Below are 9,825 nucleotides of genomic sequence, written 5' to 3' on the forward strand. Positions count from 1 at the left end.
TTCCATTGGTCTATCTGTCTAATCAGTGTACCAATACCATGCTGTTTTGACTACTGTGGTTGTATAGTAGTTTTTAAGATCTGGGAGTGTGAGACCTCCCACTTTGTTTTTCTTCTTCAGAAATACTCTGCTTATCCAAGGTCTCTTTCCTTTCCATATGAAATTAGTAACTGGTTTTTCCATGTCCTTCAAAGATTTGTTGGAATCTGGATCGGGATTGCGTTAAATGTGTAGATTGCTTTAGGTAGTATTGACATTTTCACAATATTCAGTCTACCTATCCGTGAACAAGGTAGGTTCTTCCATTTGTGTAGTGTCCTTGTTGTCTCTTAAAGCAGTGTTTTATAGTTTTCTTTGTATAGGTCTTTTGTGTCTCTGGTGAGGTTTATTCCTAGATATTTTATCTTTTTAGTAGCTATTGTAAATGGTATTGTTTCCCTTATATCTTTATCAGAGGACTCTTTGTTGGTGTAGAGGAATCCAACTGATTGTTGTATGTTGACCTTGTATCCTGCCACTTTGCTGAACCTCTCTATTAGTTCCAGTATTATTATTATTTTTTTTTTATTATTGAGTCCCTTGGGTTTTCTATATACTGGATCATATCATCTGCACATAGAGATAGTTTTAGTTCCTCTTTGCCAATTTGTATGCCTTTTATTTCTCTTTCTTGCTTATTGCCCTGGCCAGGACTTCCAATACGATGTTATATAGAAGTGTTGATAGAGGGCATCCCTGTCTGGTTCCTGTTCGTAAGGAGACATTCCCCTAGTTTTGTACATAAGCTTCTCTTGAAAACTTGTGCAGAAATTAGAGCTTAAACAAGATTATATGTGGTTTTTATCAGAGAGCTGAAAAATAGCCTAGCATCCCTAATTACACCTTGCCTGTTAGGCATCATCCTTGATGATTCATACATTTCATGCATGTTCTTTCCGTTCATAACAGAGCACAGAGTTGACCAGCTTGAAGTCAATGAGCATCTGATTGAGGCTAATGACATCGCTTTCCACAGGCCTAATGATTTCTATCTTTGTCTCTACTGTATTGAGTTAATGAGACCACTGCTTCTCATCCCAGCTATTAGCACTTTCATTTTTCTTTCGCCCCTCATTTTATAAACCTAGTAAGAGTAAAATGCAATAAAATATTCATATAATTGCACAAACATTGCTTTACCTTAAAAGACAAGGATGCTGCTAAAAGGGAAGTATTGGTTGTCAGAGTGTGCTATTATGGGATAACTAGAAATAACCAACCATCCATAGATATAAAAAAGCCCTTATTTATGGAGTTCAGTATACAAGGTGTCAACATGTGGGTTGCTTGAAAGCTGAATGCACTGAAATCAAACTCAGTCCATGTCACAGTTTATATTTGGCTTAAGTCAGGTACTGTGTGTCCAAAGCTGGGACAAGAAGCCAGAACTCCAAATGAAAACAAAACCAAACCCACTGCCATCAAGCTGATTCTGACACCCAGTGACCCTCAGGGTTTCCAAGGCTGTAAATCTTTACAGAATTAGACTGCATCATCTTTTTCCCATGGACCTGCTGGGGGTTCGAACCACTGGCCTTTGGTTAGCAGCCAAATATCTTACCATGGTGCCACCAGAGTTCCTCACCAAAAAACTCATTGCCGTCGAGTCAGGTCCGACTCACAGTGACCCCTCCTTGGGTTTCCGAGGTAGTATCACTACACAAGTTGTTTGCCCAACCTTGCTTCTGAGGAGAGGCTGGTGGGTTTGAACCGCCATCCTTCTGGTTAGCAGTCAAATGCCTTAGGCACTATGCCACCAGAGCTCCCCTACGGTGCCTAGTACTCCTAATTAGTGTTCATGCTGCAAGTATTTATTGAACACCTACTCTTATATGCCAGATATTGTCCTAGGTGGTCATGCTCTGTTTCATGTGCTCATGAATATGATCCTTTAGGGTGATTGCATCTTGAGGTTTATCTTTGTAACTCCTTGGACTATCCCTGTGGCTTCTGGTTTAGTGGTGTCTGTGGTGCTGCTGCTTTTGAAAGAGACTTTCTGGCCCCAACATCTGCCTTGGATTCCTGGCCTTGTTCTCCTCCCCTGTCTAGGAGTAGAAGCCAGGCCATTTCAGAGTCCAAGGGTCCCAGTTAATGTGGTTGTTTTACCACAAAGTGAACAAGGAGCCCTGGAAGAATCTCTTGTTGAGTGATATGGCACATGCACAAAGACCCTGTGGCCAAACCTTGATATTCAGCACTCTCAAGGGATAATCAAATGGAGAGAGAAAATCTTTCCTACGGTTCTTCTGTCCTCTACTTTCCATGCCCCCCCCCCGTGTGTGTGTGTGTGTGTATCTGTTTGTGAAGCTGCTTTCACATAGGGAAAAATATCAGCTTGTGTTAATACTGTCATTTGTGAGGTTGTATGGAAAATGAGTTTCTCTGTAAGGAGAGGCACAGACTGAGGGCTCCAGAAGTGGTCACTGAGGTGGAATCTGGAGGCAGAATGCGTATTAGAAATCACCATCTATGTATGGAGGAGGAAGTAGGGTGACAGAAGGAGAAGTCAAGCAGTGATGCAGTCTCCACAAATCTTTGGCTGACTCCAAGGGGGCATTCTAGGGCCTGTGTTACTCATCAGTGTTGACCCTCTTAGGGCTGAAACAGCTCGGCTTTTATAGCCTGCCATAGTCACGGGCTGCCCCAGGAAGAACATGCCCTTGATGAGGCATCTCTGTGTGGCCAAAGCTCATCCTGAAGGGAATAAGTCATTCCATGAAAGGGATCTGGGAGACACATTTCTGCGACCCTTTTGTCTGAGACAAACACTACCATACTGACCCTGCTTTCTCACCCACCTGCTCTCTCTTTATTTATGAAGAAGGTGTTAAGGTTGAATCATATTCCCCAAAGAGATATGTTGAAGACCTGTGCACCTAAAAACACAGTGTCAAAATACATAAAACAAAAACTGATACAATTGCAAGAATAAATAGTAAAATCCACTATTATAGTTGTAAATTGCCACATCCCCCTTTCAGTAATTGATAGATCAAGCAGGCAGAAAATCATTAAGATATCGTTGAACCAAACAGTACCTAATCAACCAACTGAATCTGACATTTATAGAATATTGCATGCAACAAAAAAGGAGAACACACATTCTTTTCAAGCTTCTTGGAACATTCATCACCAAGATAGACCATATTCTAGGCCATAAAACACACCTTAACAAATTAGAACCATATCAAGTAAGTTCCCACAATGGGAATGAAGCTATACATCAATAATAAGACAGCTGAAAAATTCCTAAATATTTGGGAATTGAACGACACACTTCTAAATAACACATAGATGAAAAAAAAAGTCTCGAGAAATTTTTTAAAATTGAAGTACACAAAAATGAAAATATAAGTTATTAAAATTTGTGGTTCTTGGAGGGAAATTTAAAGCATCAAATGCATATATTAGAAAAGAAGAAATACCTAAAATCAATATTCTTAAAATTCCATCTTAGGAAGCTAGAGAAAGAAGCAGTTTAAGTGTAAGCTTTGGTAGTGTAGTGCCTGAGGCATTTGACTGCTAACCAGAAGGCTGGTGGTTCAAACCCACTAGCCATTCCTTGGAAGGAAGATTAGGCAGTCTACTTCCGTAGTGATACTGTCTCAGGAACCCAAGGAGGGGTCCCTGTGAGTCAGATCCAACTCAGCAGCAGTGAGTTTGGTTTGGTTTGGAGCAGAAGAAAAGAAATAATATAAATTAGAGTAGAAATGAATGAAATTGAAACAGGAAACAATAGGGAAAAATCAATGAAAACAAAATTTGATTATTTGAAAAGATTAATAAAAAAATTGATACACCTCTAGCTAGGATAACCAAGAAAATAGGAGAGAAGACACAAAATATCAACATCAGAAATAAAAGGAGTCGTGACTACTGACCCATTTAAATGATAACAAAGGAATGCTATGAGCAACTCTTCAACACCCATGGAAGGAGCAGTCAAGAAATCAGACATCGTATTGCACTGGGCAAATTGGCTGCAAAAGACTCTCTAAAGTGTTGAAGAACAAAGATGTCACTTTGAAGACTAAGATGTGCCTAACCTAAGCCATGGTATTTTCAATTGCCTTATCTGCCTGTGAAAGCTGGACAATGAACAAGGAAGAACAAAGAAGAGTTGATGCCTTTGAATTGTACTGTTGGGAAAGAATACTGAAAATACCATGGACTGTCAGGAGAATGAGCAAATCTGTCCTGGAAGAAGTACAGCTGGAATGCTCCTTGGACACAAGAATGGCCAGAATTTGTCTCACCTACTTTGGTCCTCCAGAAAGGACCCTTGGTAAAGTGGAGGGCCAGCGAAGAAGGGAAGACTCTCAATGAGATGGATTGACATGGTGGCTGCAACGATGGGCTCATGTATACCAAGGATCGTGAGGCTGGCACAGGACTGGGCAGCGTTTTGTTCTGTTGTGTATAGGGTTGCTATGAGTTGGAGCTGACTTGATGGCACTTAACAACAACAACAATGGCACAAACAACTCTATGCCCACAAATTTAATAATTTAGATGAAATTAAACCGATTGCTTGAGAAACACAAATTACCAAAATTCACACAAGGAGGGATAGGTCTTCTGAATACACCTATATCTACTAAAGAAATTGAATCAATAATTTTTAATCTTCCCATAGAGAAAGCATTAGGGCTAAATGGTTTCCCTAGTGAATTCTACTAAACATTTAAGGAAGAAATAATATCAGTACTTCACAGTTTCTCCCAGAGAATGAAAGCTAATGGAACACTTACTAACTCATCCTATGTACCTTCCTTACCTAATACTTAAATCAGGTAAAGACATTACAAAAAAGAATAACTACAGGCCAGTATCATGAACATGGATGCCAATATCCTCAACAAAATACTAGCAAATCAAATAAAAAAAATGTATAAAAAGAGTTATATACCATGACCAAGTGGGATTTATTTCAGGTATACAAGGCTGGTTCAGTGTTAGAAAACCACATCACCACATCAATAAGCTACAGGAGAAAAATCATATGAACATATCAATTGATAAAGAAAAAGCGTTTGACAAAATCCATTCATAAAAGACTGTCAGCAAACAAGGGATAGAGTAGAACTTTTGGAATGAGGGGATCAGGAGTCACTTCCCCTTTTCCCTGTACTACTCTAGGCACTTGACTGCTAACCAGAAGGCTGGCGGTTCAAACCCATCAGCCACTCTTCGGAAGGAAGGTAGGGCAATCTACTTCCGTAGTGATGTTGTTGTTGTTGTTGTTATGTGCCGACGAGTCAAACCCAACTCATAGAGACCCCTCCTTGGGTTTCCGAGGCAGTATCACTACGGAAGTAGGATTGCCCAACCTTCCTTCTGAGGAGTGGCTGGTGGGTTTGAACCGCCAGCCATCTGGTTAGCAGGCAAGTGTCTTAGCCACTATGCTTGCCTCAGAAACCCAAGGAGGGGTTGCTATGAGTCGGATCCGACGTGATGGCACATAACAACAACAACAACAACAACTGTGAGAAATTGTTTAATTCTTCTCACTTGTCAGTTCTTGGACTACTTACTCATCTGCTTTCCTTTGGCCTGTCACCATACCTAAAATGGCTGCCTTGTACTCCAATTCTGTGTGATGTTTTACATCATCTTTATCCTGGTATTTCACTCAGTTTAGTTAAAGCTTTGTCTGTTTTTCATCAGTCAGCTTTGACCAGGGGGATGGGATTAACTTTGACGTAGTAATGGTCTGGAGTACTCAAAAGTATTAGCTGTTGTCATTTTTCTTGGGGGTGTTACTTATTTTATCTTTCAGGATAGCTTCCCTCAGTTAGTTATACGGGTTCTCTGTAGTGATTAAGTCTGAAATTTTGTTCATTCTTCTTTCTGACTCTTCCCTTATCTTGAAATGATTAAGAGAGATCCATATTTCTTCAAGTGTCTCTCCCACTGGAAGGAAAGTCAAGGTGTGAATAAGCCATGACTCCTTTTATTGCATATTACAAAAACCCAATTTCAACTATCTTAAGCAAAAGAGGGATGAGCAGTGGAATAGCTCACAAGAATGAGGAAAGTACTAAGGAATTCAAAGTTCCTTGATAACAAGATGATTTTTTTTTTTTTATAATTTTTTTTTTTTTTATTGTGATTTGGGTGAAAGTTTAAAGAGCAAATTCATCTTCCATACAGCAGTTCACATACACTTTGTCTCATGACATTGGCTGTAATCTCCCACAATGCAACAACTCTCCTCCCACTTCACCCCAAAGCCACCTCTTCCCTGTGTCCTTCACTCCCATGCACTCTTGCCCTCTGAGCTGTCTGTATCCCTGTGCATACACAGCCCTTCTATTGTCTTATGATTGGTCTCTCCAAGGAATGTATCTGCCTAATGTAAATGTTCAGCTCCTATGCCTGTCTTTTGTTTGGTGGAAAGCCACAGGAGTGGATTGAATTCCAGACCTGAAGGTCAGCTATGGGCCATAGCCTCAGGGGTTCCACCAGGCTCTATTAGACCATCAAACCTGGTCTTTTTTTTCCCCCTATAATTTTAAGTTTTGTTTCACACTATTTTCCCACTCTATCCAGGATCTCCTACATAGATCTCCCTCTGAGTGGTTGACAGTGGTAGCTGGGCACCATCTAGTTCTTCTGCTCTCATAGTCATATAGGCTGAGGGTCATGTGGTGTACCATCCCTTGGACTAATTGTTTCCATGCATCTTTGGTTTTCTTCATTCCTCTTTGCTTTGGATGAGGGGAGACCCACTGTTGTATCTAGATGGTGGCTTGCAAGCTTTTAAGATCCCAGTCACTACTTCCTTGGCAACGAGATTTATGTATGTTCTCATTTCTTGGAAGGAAGACTGGGCAATCTACTTCCACAGAGATACAGACTCAGAAACCCAAGGAGGGGTCAGTATGAGTTGGAACTGACTCAACGGCAGTGAGTTTGTTTGTTTGTTTTTTTTTTTTAATCTCATCCCCCCTCCCCACTTTGGCTTATCTCTGAAAGCAGACTCTTGCTTCTAGCCCCAGATTGCCTTTCTTCAGGCTCCATGACCCCAGCAGAAAGAGTGCTTCTGCTAAATAGTGTCTATGTATTAGGGCCAGGAAAGCAGCAGCCCACCTAGAGTCATGTCCCTTTCTTAGAACAACCACTGTGGCTAGGGCCATGGGATATCATGACTGGCCAGGTCTGGGACCCTTGCATCTTTAAGGGTAGTGGTTTAGGATACCATCACTGTTGTTGTTAGGTGCTGTCAAATTGTCTCTGACTCATAGTGACTCTATGCACAGTAGAACAAAACACTGCCCAGTCCTGTGCCAGCCTCATTCATGATCATTGTTATACCTGAGCCCATTGTTGCAGCCACTATGTCAATCCATCTCATTGAGGGTCATTCCCTTCTTCGTTGACCCTCCACTTTACCAAGCATGATATTCTTCTCCAGGGAATGATTCCTTCTGACAACATGACCAAAGTAGATGAGACGAAGTCTGGCCATTCTCTCTTGCAAGGAGCATTAGGCTGCACTTCTTCCAGGACAGATCTGTTAGTTCTTTTAGCAGTCCATGGTACTCTTAGCATCCTTCTCCAACACCACAACTCAAAAACATCAATTCTTCTTCTGTCGTCCTTATTCATTGTCCGGCTCGCACATGTATAAGAGGCGATTGAAAATACTGTGACTTAGATTAGGTGCTTAGTTTTCAAGGAGACATCTTTGCTCTTCATCACTTGACAGAGATTTTTTGCAGCAGATTTCAGATATCATCACTATGCAGCTCCCAATGGAGCAGACAAAGCTTTACAGAGATGGGGCTGCTTTTTCACCTGGGATAATGAGTGCAAATAAATTCCTGGAAATGGAGGGTGAGATTGGTGAGTCTTACAGGTAGCAGCCGCCTCTCCTCAGGACCATTTAGCTTTTGCCCCTTTCTCAGAAAGGGAAGAAGGCAACCTACCTAGGAGTGATGCTTTGTAGGATTTGGAGAACACGAGCTCTGGATAAACTGGCTGTGGGAACGTTGGGCCACCTTCAGGGATGATCAGGATATGACTAGGATATGGGACCTCAGCTGGACCAGGACCTTCAAGCAGAGATGAGTGTGGTATCTTCTATGCACATCCACCCATACCCACAAAAGCTTTTATGTAGTAAGCTTCTTATTTGGACCTGGTTTTGAATCTCACAGCTGACCATGGTTGGTTGTACTTCCACTCTGGGCTTCCACAGGTTTGAAAAGGAGTTTGAAAAGGTTTTTATTTCTCTCTTGCCTCGATGGCTGGAGGCCTCACCTCCTGGGGGCCATTTCTAGTTTTCAGTGAGAAAGTGGTTAAAGTGGTAGCATATGCGAGCCTCCCCTCCCCCCTTATTAATGGTTGCAGTGGATTATAAAATGGAACTCAGCAGGCATGGAAGGGCTTGCATCCTTTTCAAAAGCATCAGTACATTCAGAGGCCAAAGAAAGTCTTTTGAGAGTACATGCTAGAGTGTTGTCAGCAGTGTTTGTAGCTGCAAGCCCTGGCAGGGATTCTGAACCCGATGGATGCCATTCATTTTCAGTTCCAATTGCAGTCTAGTAGAGTCCAGTCAAAGAATCAGCCTTTGTTAGGGTCAGGAGAAAGCTACACACAACTCATTTAGAAGACATAATGGAGGGCTTTCCAAGTGCAGAGCCCTGGACCAGGAGTTGGAGGGCTGCTCATCTTGCTAACAGTCTAACACAGTCTAACATTCAGAAGACATGATACACACTTACCTATAGCATAAGACTGAGGAGGAACAGAGCTATGAGGGAAGGAAAAGCCAGTGGCTTGGTTTAAAGGAGAGAGACATTTTCTTGATCCAGGTAAGAAACAGGTGGCAGAGTGGGGAGGAGAAAAGAGGGAGGATCATAATTTTATCAATGAAATGTTGCTATGATCTTGGGGTCCAAAGAGGAACATCAGGAAGATGTATCAGGGGAGAGATCTGGTTTATCAAGTCTTAGAATACTTTAGCAATTTCATTGTATCTTCTGGATTACAGAAGGAGCTCTGGTAGCACAGTGCCTAAAGCATCTGACTGCTAACCAGAAGGTTGGTGGTTCAAACCCACCAGTCACTCTATGGAAGCAAGACTGGGCAATCTACTTCCATAAAGATTTACTGCTTTGGAAACCCAATGGAGGTCTCTATGAGTTGGAATCGACTCCATGGCAGTGGGTTGTTTTTTTTTTTCTGGATTACAGAGCTGAAAATGAAATATCCCAAAACTGACCCAAAGGAGGACATTTTGAAAGAGCTGTACACAAATTAAAATACCCTTCTTTTTATTATGGTATTTCACAATATTCTCCATGTTCAGACTTCCCTCTTTATTCTCCATAATAACTCAGTCCACTTAAAAGGTTGAAGGAGTAGTAAACCAAAATTCCCTCTTTATTCTCCATAATAACTCGATCCACTTAAAAGGTTGAAGGAGTAGTAAACAAAAAACCAGACTCACTGCTGTCGAGTTGGTTCTGATTCATGACGACACTTTGGGTTTTCAAGGCAGTATCTCTACAGAAGTAGATTGCCCAGTCTTCCTTCTGAGGAGGGGTAAAACCACCAGGGGTAAATCTCTGTCTCCAATTAGAAGAGAGTAATTAGAGGTCATGTCCACTAATCTTATCTTCTTGTAACACATAGACCTCACTCATGATCACTGAAGAATTTCCAGAAAGATCCAGGGTAGAGTTGCCAGATAAAATATAGGACATTTAGTTAAATTTGAATTTCAGGTAAACAACTTTTTTTTTTTTTTTTTTTTTCCCTTCATCTAAATTAATATTG

This window comes from Orycteropus afer, unplaced genomic scaffold (assembly GCF_000298275.1).
Source record: "Orycteropus afer afer isolate SDZICR_OR568_19922 unplaced genomic scaffold, OryAfe1.0 scaffold00057, whole genome shotgun sequence".
In the NCBI taxonomy this organism is placed as follows: domain Eukaryota; kingdom Metazoa; phylum Chordata; class Mammalia; order Tubulidentata; family Orycteropodidae; genus Orycteropus; species Orycteropus afer.